Source organism: Rutidosis leptorrhynchoides, chromosome 2 (assembly GCF_046630445.1).
Source record: "Rutidosis leptorrhynchoides isolate AG116_Rl617_1_P2 chromosome 2, CSIRO_AGI_Rlap_v1, whole genome shotgun sequence".
Classification (NCBI taxonomy): Eukaryota; Viridiplantae; Streptophyta; class Magnoliopsida; order Asterales; family Asteraceae; genus Rutidosis; species Rutidosis leptorrhynchoides.
The window spans coordinates 128,184,245-128,199,124 of NC_092334.1; positions in this window are offsets into that span (position 1 = coordinate 128,184,245).

Genomic DNA, 14,880 nt, shown 5'->3' on the forward strand with positions numbered 1-14,880 from the left:
TGAAGGTATGCGTAGCGTACTTCACTTTGTCCTCTTCAGTACACTTACTTATGGCAAACTCCGATTCGACCTTCTCGGTCCACCGTTTCAATCCGATCGGTCCTTCGGTTCCATCAAATTTCAAAGGTTTGCAGGCAGTGAATTCTTTGTAGGTGCATCCTACAAGATTTCCTGTACTGCTAGATCCAAGGTTATTGTTGGTATGTAACGCAGCCTGTACTGCGGCTATGTTTGAAGCAAGAAAGGCACGAAATTCCTCTTCGCTCATATTCAAGGTGTGTCGAGTAGTTGGTGCCATTTCCTTCAAAATAGTCAAATGAAACAAGTTAATCATACAGAATATTAAGAGTAGTCAATAGTATCTCGTAGCATAATATGAACTCATTTATAAAAGCTTTTTCTTCATATTAGCGTTTTATAAGTTTAAATTCGGGTAGTACCTACCCGTTAAGTTCATACTTAGTAGCTAATATACAATTCAACTACTACAATTCTATATGAAAAACTGATTATAATAATATTTCGCGTTCAAACTTTTACACAATATTTTACAAACTTACAATACCGCTTATTTTACATATAGCATGACATATAGCACACAATAAATTTGATACAAGATGGTTGTGAAGATAATTCTAACTAGTACACAAGTCGTTCAGCAAAGGCAATAAAGACACGTAATTCATACGTCCATAAACAAGTCATGCATTCTGGTTTTAATAGGACTACTTCCCATCCTTGGTCTTGTAGAACATAACCGTTATGGCCGTTGATAAGACAGTGTGTTGTAACGTCGTCAAAGGGACGAGGGTTACGTAATGTCTAACAGTCCTGTAACAATCTAAAAACCTCATTTCTTACCCCAATTACCGACTCTGTCACTTGTGGGAACGTTTTGTTTAATAGTTGTAGCCCGATGTTCTTGTTCTCACTTTGGTGAGAAGCGAACATTACTAATCCGTAAGCATAACATACTTCTTTATGTTGCATGTTAGCCGCTTTTTCTAAATCACGAAGTCCTATATTCGAATATATTGAGTCAAAATAATTTCTTAACCCGTTGCATAAAATAGCATTTGGGTTCCCCGCAATATATGCGTCAAAGTAAACACATCGTAACTTATGGATTTCCTAATGTGATATCCCCCATCTTTCAAACGAAAGCCTTTTATAAACCAAGGCATTCTTGGAACGTTCTTCGAATGTCTTACAAACTGATCTTGCCTTAAATAGTTGTGCCGAGGAATTCTGACCGACTCTAGACAAGATTTCATCAATCATGTCTCCAGGTAGGTCTCTTAAAATATTGGGTTGTCTATCCATTTTGTGTTTTTATACTGTAAAATAGACAAGAGTTAGATTCATAAAAAAAATACTTATTAATACAAGCAATTTTTACATATATCATAAAGCATAAGCACACTATATTACATATATTACACCACACGAATACAACTATCTTATTCCGACTCGCTCGTTTCTTCTTCTTCGGTTTTGTTTCGTTTTGCCAAGTTTCTAGGGATATATGATGTTCCCCTAATACGAGCCGTCATTTTTCACATTGGTTTAGAAAAACCTGGTGGTTTAGAGGTTCCCGGGTTATTGTCACAACTTAAGAAATACGGGTGTTGACGATACATATAAAGTTCAACGGGTTTGGAATCAAATTTCTCTATTTTTATGCCCTTTCTCTTATTGTTCTCTTTTGCCTTATTAAATTGTGTTGGGATAATTTCTATAACATCATCGGAATCCTTGTCGGGATCTGATTCATCGGAGAATTGGTAATCCTCCCAATACTTTGCTTCCTTGGCGGAAACACCATTGACCATAATTAACTTTGGTCAGTTGGTTGAGGATTTTCTTCTACTTAACCATTTTATTATTTCCCCCACTGGTTCTATTTCTTCTTCCGGTTCCGATTCTTCTTCCGATTCTTCTTCCGGTTCCGACTCTTCTTCCGGTTCCTCTTCGGGAACTTGTGAATCAGTCCACGAATCATTCCAATTTACATTTGACTCTTCATTATTATTAGGTGAGTCAATGGGACTTGTTCTAGAGGTAGACATCTATCACATAATATCAAACGCGTTAAGAGATTAATATATCACATAATATTCACATTTTAAAAATATATAGTTTTCAACAAAATTTGTTAAGCAATCATTTTTCAAGTAAACACGGTCGAAGTCCAGACTCACTAATGCATCCTAACAAACTCGATAAGACACACTAATGCAAAATTCTGGTTCTCTAAGACCAACGCTCGGATACCAACTGAAATGTCCCGTTCTTATTGATTAAAAACGTTCCATATTAATTGATTTCGTTGCGAGGTTTTGACCTCTATATGAGACATTTTTCAAAGACTGCATTCATTTTAAAACAAACCATAACCTTTATTTCATCAATAAAGGTTTAAAAAGCTTTACGTAGATTATCAAATAATGATAATCTAAAATATCATGTTTACACGCGACCATTACATAATGGTTTACAATACAAATATGTTACAACGAAATAAGTTTCTTGAATGCAGTTTTTACACAATATCATACAAGCATGGACTCCAAATCTCGTCCTTATTTAAGTATGCGACAGCGGAAGCTCTTAATAATCACCTGAGAATAAACATGCTTAAAACGTCAACAAAAATGTTTGTGAGTTATAGGTTTAACCTATATATTATCAAATCATAATAATAGACCACAAGATTTCATATTTCAATACACATCCCATACATAGAGATAAAAATCATTCATATGGTGAACACCTGGTAACCGACATTAACAAGATGCATATTTAAGAATATCCCCATCATTCTGGGATCCTCCTTCGGACATGATATAAATTTCAAAGTACTAAAGCATCCGGTACTTTGGATGGGGTTTGTTAGGCCCAATAGATCTATCTTTAGGATTCGCGTCAATTAGGGTGTCTGTTCCCTAATTCTTAGATTACCAGACTTAATAAAAAGGGGCATATTCGATTTCGATAATTCAACCATAGAATGTAATTTCACGTACTTGTGTCTATTTTGTAAATCATTTATAAAACCTGCATGTATTCTCATCCCAAAAATATTAGATTTTAAAAGTGGGACTATAACTCACTTTCACAGATTTTTACTTCGTCGGGAAGTAAGACTTGGCCACTGGTTGATTCACGAACCTATAACAATATATACATGTATATCAAAGTATGTTCAAAATATATTTACAACACTTTTAATACATTTTGATATGTTAAGTTTATTAAGTCAGCTGTCCTCGTTAGTAACCTACAACTAGTTGTCCACAGTTAGATGTACAGAAATAAATCGATATATATTATCTTGTATACGTGTCTATGATATCTCAAGATTACATAATATACAATACAAGTTGATTAAGTTATGGTTGGAATAGATCTGTTACCAATTTTCACGTAGTTAAAATGAGTAGTTTTTACCAATTTTGTTTTGCTCGCCATTTCTTCATTTCTAATCCGTTTTGAGTGATTTAAGCATCCACGGTTTCGTATTGAACTTGAATTTATGAAACTAAACATAAAAGGTATAGGTTTATAGTTGGAAATACAAGTTACAAGTCGTTTTTGAAAGAGGTAGTCATTTCCGTCGAAAGAACGACATCTTGATGACTGTTTTGAAAAACATACTTTCACTTTGAGTTTAACCATGATTTTTAGATATGGTTTCATATTCATAAGAAAAATCATTTTCCCAGAAGTATAGCTTTTAAATCAAAGTTTTTCATAGTTTTTAATTATCCAAACCAAAACAGCCCCCGGTTGTAACTACGACGGCGTAAATCCGGTTTTATGGTGTTTATCGTGTTTTCGGGTTTTAAATCATTAAGTTAGCATATCATATAGATATAGATCATGTGTATAGTTGATTTTAAAAGTGTAGTTAGAAGGATTAACTTTGTTTGCGAACAAGTTTAGAATTAACTAAACTATGTTCTAGTGATTACTAGTTTACCACTTAGAATATGATAGCTTTTTATGTATGAATCGAATGATGTTATGAACATCATTAGTACCTTAAGTTCCTTGGATAAACCTACTAGAAAAAAGAAAAATGGATCTAGCTTCAACGGATCCTTGGATGGCTCGAAGTTCTTGAAGCAGAATCATGACACGAAAACAAGTTCAAGTAAGATCATCACTTGAAATAAGATTGTTATAGTTATAGAAATTGAACCAAAGTTTGAATATGATTATTACCTTGTATTAGAATGATAGCCTACTGTAAGAAACAAAGATTTCTTGAGGTTGGATGATCACCTTACAAGATTGGAAGTGAGCTAACAAACTTGAAAGTATTCTTGATTTTATGTAACTAGAACTTGTAGAATTTGTGAAGAACACTTAGAACTTGAAGTCAGAACTTGAGAGAGATCAATTAGATGAAGAAAATTGAAGAATGAAAGTGTTTGTAGGTGTTTTTGGTCGTTGGTGTATGGATTAGATATAAAGGATATGTAATTTTGTTTTCATGTAAATAAGTCATGAATGATTACTCATATTTTTATAATTTTATGAGATATTTCATGCTAGTTGTCAAATGATGGTTCTCACATGTGTTAGGTGACTCACATGGGCTGCTAAGATCTGATCATTGGAGTGTATATACCAATAGTACATACATCTAAAAGCTGTGTATTGTACGAGTACGAATACGGGTGCATACGAGTAGAATTGTTGATGAAACTGAACGAGGATGTAATTGTAAGCATTTTTGTTAAGTAGAAGTATTTTGATAAGTGTCTTGAAGTATTTCAAAATTGTATGAATACATATTAAAACACTACATGTATATACATTTTAACTGAGTCGTTAAGTCATCATTAGTCGTTACATGTAAGTGTTGTTTTGAGACCTTTAGGTTAACGATCTTGTTAAATGTTGTTAACCCAAAGTTTATAATATCAAATGAGATTTTAAATTATTATATTATCATGATATTATGATATATTAATATATCTTAATATGATATATACATTTAAATGTCGTTACAACGATAATCGTTACATATATGTCTCGTTTCGAAATCCTTAAGTTAGTAGTCTTGTTTTTACTTATGTAGTTCATTGTTAATACACTTAATGATATATTTAATTATCATATTATCATGTTATATATAATATAACAATGTATTAATATGCTTCATATATATTTAGTAAGACGTGGTTATAACGATAATCGTTATATGTATCGTTTCGAGTTTCATACGTCAATAGTCTCCTTTTTAAGTATATAACTTATTGTTACTATTTTTAATGAGATACTTGATGATCATTATAACATGTTGAATATATATATTTATTCATTTATGTATCATCATGTCATATACAACTTATAGCGTTCGTGAATCATTGGTCAAACTGGGTAATCAGACGTTTACAAAATTTCCGTTTCAATTAACCAAGTCTTAACAAGTTTGATTACTTAACATGTTGGAAACATTTAATCATGTAAATATAGTTTTCATTAAACATATAATCATAGAAAGGTTCGGAAAAGTTCGGGTCACTACAAAGGTGGCGTGTCAACCAAATTTAACAATGTGAGATTAAGATCGAATAAGAGTTAGATATGAATAGAAACGTTCGAGTATAAATGCACAAGTAGTCAAGTAATTCCTACTTCAAGTCTATATGCCGGTCGTAGTCTAGATCCACTAATGTACCCTATGACTCGGGGTCGACACCAATGAACTCTAAATCCCTAAAACCAACGCTCTGATACCATCTGTAACGACCCGACCAAATCGTCATTGACGGCTCCGACTACATAGGTCCCGTTACGTGGTCATAAGTCTTTAAGACAACGTTTGACCAAAAGATATGTCGCATTCATTTCAAAAGTTAGGATGTTTCAAGGTTTACAAAAGTAGTTCAACGACTAAATACGTTACAACAATTAAAATACAATTGAAATATATGCGACACAATTTAAGTATCAAAAGACGCTCCACGTATGCATATATACTCGATATCCAAGCAAGTATCAAAAAGAGTGCGGAAGCATGTATCACATAGCGTTCAAGGACCTGAGAAAACATATAGAAAACTGTCAACGAAAACGTTGGTGAAATCATAGGTGTGTTAGTAACGTTGTTTTTGAACCACAAGATTTAATATAGTTGATTATCCAAATCGTTTGTATTCCAAAAGTATGTTCGCGAGCACCCAATTATCAAGACTTAACTGTTTTGTACCCTGTTACGTAGTGTTAGAACATACACTATACTCGAAAATATATTTCATCCGCTAACGGTAGCGAACCGTCCGAATGAGGCTCGTCAAGCCCATGTGATCACATAATATAAGTTCTCGTTTACACCCTGCAAGTGTAACTAATGATATTTGAATTGAGGCTTTTTGTTCAAACTCGCACGTGGAATGTTTGTTTTCGTACTTGTGTTCAAAACATAAAAGTATGATACGTATATGTTTCTCATCCCATAGTTTAAAGCGTAAAAGTTGTTGAAAAGGTGGGACTATGATCTCACCTTGAGTGCGCGAGTAAAAAGTACTTCGCAAGTATACGTGTGCAAAGAACAATGCTAGTCTTGACCTAAACAAATAGGTTGTATCAATAACGATAATCACGGTTGGTCAAAGATGTTCAATTAGTCATATGGCTCGTTACGACTCGATTATATAGCATGTGAATAAATTTGTCAAGTTTCATGCACGTTACAAGTAGTTAAGCATGTTAGAACAATCGTATAAATGTTTGGTTAAGTTTGACTAAAAGTTAAACTTGGTCAAAGTCAACGGGGTCGGGTCGGGCATCCGACAATTTTCCCAGGATGAGGAATCATATATGGGCATATTAGTCAAATTTCATGTTAATCGAAGTTACGGTTAAGCGGAAAAGTTTTTATGAAGAACAAAACACAAATAAAAAAGTTTTTTGTCGATTTCTGACCTGCGCGCGGCGCGCACTTCAACGTGGAACCAGGTCAGAAATCGATTAAAAGGGGCAATCATCTGAATTTTTTGATTTGCGCGGCGTGCTGAGGTATGCGCGGCGCGCTGAGGTGTGCGCGGCGCGCATACCTGAAAAAAGAAAAAATGCTGGTTTGCAGAAAATTGGCTAAGTCTCGAACCAAAACCCAAATTAACATAATTCTTGAACCGAAAACATTCAAAACGCATACCATATATCGTTGGAAAGGAAATTTGACGAGGAACACAACTAAACACATTTCATCAATCAAATTATCATTTGCAATAAACAAAACCAAGTGAAAAGCTCATTAAATATCCACCATTAATGCTTTCAAGTCCATAAATGCATATTTATGATTCGAGAATTAAATGCATACATATCATATGCCGTTTTGTAGGTAATTATGCATACAATACTATTATGCACTCACAATTAACATTCCAAAGCATTCAATGCATTTAAATTCCATTTTACCTCTATCAAACCCTAACTCAAGAACCACAAAATCAATAATCATATTAGTAAAATTTTCTTAATCAACCTACACATCAAATTGAAGCTAATGATGCTAGGAACACATTTAATACTTGCACTTTATCATAACAACAACATTAAATCATCCAAAACTCAAAATCAAACACACACTTTTCAAGTTCATGCTAGTTACATTTAAACAACGAGATCAAGTATATAAATCATATAATCATGTTAGACTTGAGCCATAGACACTAATTAACAACTTTATAAGTTAAAAACATTAAGAACACAAAATCTAGTGATTTTAGAAAGTTACCCAAATGAGATGTAATCGGTATGGATTCGAAGAGGAAGATGCAAGGATTCCGAATATGTAATTTGTTTGGATTGATGCTTGCTCGATTTGATTTAGATGATGAATCTTTGTATTGGAGATTTAGAGAAAATGGTGAAAGTATGAAAAGAAAAGGGAAATGAAAATGGATAAATGAATGGATGAGGAAGAGTGTTGACCTTTGACCTAGTCACCTCTTTGCTCTTTTGACAATCTTAGTCCCTCAACTTTTAGAAACGGGTGCGTGAATTACCTAAACGAGATAATTTTAAAACGCGTGTCAACGGGAGATGTTATAAATATATAATGGACTTTAAATAGTTAGACGGAAATTTAACGGAAAAAGGCGGAATGTTACACATGATCCGGAAAACGAGGGTCCCGGAAACCCATAGGCTGATACATATACACCGTTTCATTTAAATGACCATGTAAAAACGCATTTTTAACATCTAATTGTTGTATTTGCCAAGAATGTGCCAATGCAAGAGATAATACCACGCGAATAGTAGCCGGTTTAACCACCGGACTGAATGTTTCCGTGCAATCAACGCCAACCTGTTGTGACCTGCCATCACCAACCAAACGAGCTTTGTATCGCTCAAAAGAACCGTTAGATCGAAACTTATGTTTATAAATCTACATAGACCGTATGATATGCATATTAGGGTCCCGAGGTACGAGATCCCATGTCCTATTATTAATAAGAGCGGCAAATTCATCAGTCATGGCTAGTTTCCAATTCGGGTCTTGGAGGGCTTGAGAAGGTGTTTTAGGTAGAGGTGATAGAGATGGAGTTGTAGTTGTAGTAGTGTTAAGATTAAGTGGTGTTTTAGGTTTAAAAATGTTTGACATACTTCTGGTGTGAATAGTTCTAGTGGGTAAATCATTTTTAGGTGGACCAGTAGAATCAGAGGACGTATTTTTATTGGTAGGGATAGATGTTGGAGATGTAGTTTTAGGCGTATCAACAGAAGGGGTAGTATGTGGGGTATTGTTATTAGAGTTATTAATATTAAGGGGCTCATTTGAAATTTGATCAGTAGAAGAGTTGGATGTAGATGAGGGAGTAGAATGAGCCGAGAGTGGTGAGTTGTAAGCATTGTCATTATGAGCCGAGGAATGGGATGGTCTGGATAAAGGAGTAGTAGGTGGGCTGTGTTGAGTAGAAGATTGTGAAGTGGGCTCATGGGCCTGATTTGATGTTGGATGTGTAGATAAGCTAGATACAGAGGGTGAAGTAATAGGAGAGTGTAGTAGTTCGGGAAAGAATTGCGAGGTGAGAAAATGGTACGAGTTTTGGTTGATCGAGGTGGAATTTGCAAATTGAAACGTATGTTCATCAAATAAAACATGACGTGAAATAATGATCTTTTTCGCATTAAGGTCATAACATTTGTACCCTCGGTGTGAAGTAGGGTAGCCGAGAAAGACACAAGGTGTAGAGCGAGGTTGTAGTTTGTTTATGGTGGTGGACGGGTGTAATGGGTAGCAAAGGCAACCAAAAGTTCGTAAGTGTGTATATTGAGGGTGTCGATAATAAAGTAATTGTGTAGGCGAGAAATTTTTGAGAACTTTAGACGGAATAATATTAAGAAGATAGGTAGCCATAGCTAAAGCATGATGCCAAAAATTAGGCGGAACGGAAGAATGAGCTAGGAGTGTGCGGATAATGTTATTGATGGCGCGTATTTTACGTTCGGATTTGCCGTTTTGAGCAGAAGTGTAGGGACACGAGAAATGAAAAGACATGCCATTTTGTTGGCAAAATGTGTGAAAAGAAGAGTTATTATACTCCGTACCATTATCGCGTTGAAACGTTTTTATTTGTTTGTTAAATTGAGTTCGTATATAATTGTGAAGTATGAGAAATGTGTTAAATACTTGAGATTTGTTTTGAAGAGGGTAGGTCCATAAGAAATTGGTGTAATCGTCAAGAAATAAAATATAATATTTATGACCTAAAAAGCTAGCAACCGGTGAAGTCCATAAATCACTATGAACAATATCAAACGGAAATAAAGTAGACGAATTTGAATTACTAAAAGGTAAACGGATGTGTTTGCCAAAAACACATGATTGACATAATTTAGAACATTTATTTGAATAGCTAGACATAGCTATTTTATTCTTAAGCAACTTTAAAATGTTGGCTCCGGGGTGACCAAGTCGTCGGTGCCAAACATCTTCGGAAATAGCAGAAAACGAAGTTGGTAAACTTTGAATTTTGGTGAGATCGGTTGATGTGATTGGGTATAAATCTCCTTGACTATTACATCTCATGAGTGGAGTGAGTGTCCTGTAATCCTTCACAGTGAAACCAAAAGGATCAAAAGTTATAGCAAGATTATTATCGGTAGATAGACGTCGTACGGAAATTAAATTAGTAATTAAATTTGGCGAATATAGAATGGAATTAAGGTGTAAAGGGTTTTTAAGTGTTTTTAGGGTAGAGTGGCCAAGACCATGAATTGGAAGTTTATTACCATTACTGACAATTATTTGTTTAGGCACATTCGTATTAACATAGGAAGAGATCATACCTCGATTACCCGTCATGTGAGAAGAAGCTCCCGTATCCATGTACCAATTTTCTTCAGGTGGGTTCATTGTCATTGACTGAAAAGCAGAATCGATAGTAGTAGGAGCATAGTTTGCTGTTGCTGGGCTTGGTGCAGAATATGGGCTGTTAGGGTATGGACCGAGAATACCTGATGTTGGATTTTGAAATGTCCCGTTCTTATTGATTAAAAACGTTCCATATTAATTGATTTCGTTGCGAGGTTTTGACCTCTATATGAGACGTTTTTCAAAGACTGCATTCATTTTTAAACAAACCATAACCTTTATTTCATCAATAAAGGTTTAAAAAGCTTTACGTAGATTATCAAATAATGATAATCTAAAATATCCTGTTTACACACGACCATTACATAATGGTTTACAATACAAATATGTTACAACAAAATAAGTTTCTTGAATGCAGTTTTTACACAATATCATACAAGCATGGACTCCAAATCTTGTCCTTATTAAGTATGCGACAGCGGAAGCTCTTAATAATCACCTGAGAATAAACATGCTTAAAACGTCAACAAAAATGTTGGTGAGTTATAGGTTTAACCTATATATATCAAATCGTAACAATAGACCACAAGATTTCATATTTCAATACACATCCCATACATAGAGATAAAAATCATTCATATGGTGAACACCTGGTAACCGACAATAACAAGATGCATATATAAGAATATCCCCATCATTCCGGGACACCCTTCGGATATGATATAAATTTCGAAGTACTAAAGCATCCGGTACTTTGGATGGGGTTTGTTAGGCCCAATAGATCTATCTTTAGGATTCGCGTCAATTAGGGTGTCTGTTCCCTAATTCTTAGATTACCAGACTTAATAAAAAGGGGCATATTCGATTTCGATAATTCAACCATAGAATGTAGTTTCACGTACTTGTGTCTATTTTGTAAATCATTTATAAAACCTGCATGTATTCTCATCCCAAAAATATTAGATTTTTAAAAGTGGGACTATAACTCACTTTCACAGATTTTTACTTCGTCGGGAAGTAAGACTTGGCCACTGGTTGATTCACGAACCTATAACAATATATACATATATATCAAAGTATGTTCAAAATATATTTACAACACTTTTAATATATTTTGATGTTTTAAGTTTATTAAGTCAGCTGTCCTCGTTAGTAACCTACAACTAGTTGTCCACAGTTAGATGTACAGAAATAAATCGATAAATATTATCTTGAATCAATCCACGACCCAGTGTATACGTATCTCAGTATTGATCACAACTCAAACTATATATATTTTGGAATCAACCTCAACCCTGTATAGCTAACTCCAACATTCACATATAGAGTGTCTATGGTTGTTCCGAAATATATATAGATGTGTCGACATGATAGGTCGAAACATTGTATACGTGTCTATGGTATCTCAAGATTACATAATATATAATACAAGTTGATTAAGTTATGGTTGGAATAGATTTGTTACCAATTTTCACGTAGCTAAAATGAGAAAAATTATCCAATCTTGTTTTACCCATAACTTCTTCATTTTAAATCCGTTTTGAGTGAATCAAATTGCTATGGTTTCATATTGAAATCTATTTTATGAATCTAAACAAAAAAAGTATAGGTTTCTAGTCGGAAAAATAAGTTACAAGTCGTTTTTGTAAAGGTAGTCATTTCAGTCCAAAGAACGACGTCTAGATGACCATTTTAGAAAACATACTTCCACTTTGAGTTTAACCATAATTTTTGGATATAGTTTCATGTTCATAATAAAAATCATTTTCTCAGAATAACAACTTTTAAATCAAAGTTTATCATAGTTTTTAATTAACTAACCCAAAACAGCCCGCGGTGTTACTACGACGGCGTAAATCCGATTTTACGGTGTTTTTCGTGTTTCCAGGTTTTAAATCATTAAGTTAGCATATCATATAGATATAGAACATGTGTTTAGTTGATTTTAAAAGTCAAGTTAGAAGGATTAACTTTTGTTTGCGAACAAGTTTAGAATTAACTAAACTATGTTCTAGTGATTACAAGTTTAAACCTTCGAATAAGATAGCTTTATATGTATGAATCGAATGATGTTATGAACATCATTACTACCTTAAGTTCCTTGGATGAACCTACTGGAAAATAGAAAAATGGATCTAGCTTCAATGGATCCTTGGATGGCTCAAAGTTCTTGAAGCAAAATCATGACACGAAAACAAGTTCAAGTAAGATCATCACTTGAAATAAGATTGTTATAGTTATAGAAATTGAACCAAAGTTTGAATATGATTATTACCTTGTATTAGAATGATAACCTACTGTAAGAAACAAAGATTTCTTGAGGTTGGATGATCACCTTACAAGATTGGAAGTGAGCTAGCAAACTTGAAAGTATTCTTGATTTTATGAAACTAGAACTTTTGGAATTTATGAAGAACACTTAGAACTTGAAGATAGAACTTGAGAGAGTTCAATTAGATGAAGAAAATTGAAGAATGAAAGTGTTTGTAGGTGTTTTTGGTCGTTGGTGTATGGATTAGATATAAAGGATATGTAATTTTGTTTTCATGTAAATAAGTCATGAATGATTACTCATATTTTTGTAATCTTATGAGATATTTCATGCTAGTTGCCAAATGATGGTTCCCACATGTGTTAGGTGACTCACATGGGCTGCTAAGAGCTGATCATTGGAGTGTATATACCAATAGTACATACATCTAAAAGCTGTGTATTGTACGAGTACGAATACGGGTGCATACGAGTAGAATTGTTGATGAAACTGAACGAGAATGTAATTGTAAGCATTTTTGTTAAGTAGAAGTATTTTGATAAGTGTATTGAAGTCTTTCAAAAGTGTATAAATACATATTAAAACACTACATGTATATACATTTTAACTGAGTCGTTAAGTCATCGTTAGTCGTTACATGTAAGTGTTGTTTTGAAACCTTTAGGTTAACGATCTTGTTAAATGTTGTTAACCCAATGTTTATAATATCAAAAGAGATTTTAAATTATTATATTATCATGATATTATGATGTACGAATATCTCTTAATATGATATATATACATTAAATGTCGTTACAACGATAAACGTTACATATATGTCTCGTTTCAAAATCATTAAGTTAGTAGTCTTGTTTTTACATATGTAGTTCATTGTTAATATAATTAATGATATGTTTACTTATCATAATATCATGTTAACTATATATATAACCATATATATGTCATCATATAGTTTTTTTACAAGTTTTAACGTTCGTGAATCACCGGTCAACTTGGGTGGTCAATTGTCTATATGAAACCTATTTCAATTAATCAAGTCTTAACAAGTTTGATTGCTTAACATGTTGGAAACATTTAATCATGTAAACATCAATCTCAATTAATATATATAAACATGGAAAAGTTCGGGTCACTACAGTACCTACCCGTTAAATAAATTTAGTCCCGAAATTTTAAGCTGTTGAAGGTGTTGACGAATCTTCTGGAAATAGATGCGGGTATTTCTTCTTCATCTGATCTTCACGCTCCCAGGTGAACTCGGGTCCTCTACGAGCATTCCATCGAATCTTAATAATTGGTATCTTGTTTTGCTTAAGTCTTTTAACCTCACGATCCATTATTTCGACGGGTTCTTCGATGAATTGGAGTTTTTCGTTGATTTGGATTTCATCTAACGGAATAGTGAGATCTTCTTTAGCAAAACATTTCTTCAAATTCGAGACGTGGAAAGTATTATGTACAGCCGCAAGTTGTTGAGGTAACTCAAGTCGGTAAGCTACTGGTCCGACACGATCAATAATCTTGAATGGTCCAATATACCTTGGATTTAATTTCCCTCGTTTACCAAATCGAACAACGCCTTTCCAAGGTGAAACTTTAAGCATGACCATCTCTCTAATTTCAAATTCTATATCTTTTCTTTTAATGTCAGCGTAGCTCTTTTGTCGACTTTGGGCGGTTTTCAACCGTTGTTGAATTTGGATGATCTTCTCGGTAGTTTCTTGTATAATCTCCGGACCCGTAATCTGTCTATCCCCCACCTCACTCCAACAAATCGGAGACCTGCACTTTCTACCATAAAGTGCTTCAAACGGCGCCATCTCAATGCTTGAATGGTAGCTGTTGTTGTAGGAAAATTCTGCTAACGGTAGATGTCGATCCCAACTGTTTCCGAAATCAATAACACATGCTCGTAGCATGTCTTCAAGCGTTTGTATCGTCCTTTCGCTCTGCCCATCAGTTTGTGGATGATAGGCAGTACTCATGTCTAGACGAGTTCCTAATGCTTGCTGTAATGTCTGCCAGAATCTTGAAATAAATCTGCCATCCCTATCAGAGATAATAGAGATTGGTATTCCATGTCTGGAGACGACTTCCTTCAAATACAGTCGTGCTAACTTCTCCATCTTGTCATCTTCTCTTATTGGTAGGAAGTGTGCTGATTTGGTGAGACGATCAACTATTACCCAAATAGTATCAAAACCACTTGTAGTCCTTGGCAATTTAGTGATGAAATCCATGGTAATGTTTTCCCATTTCCATTCAG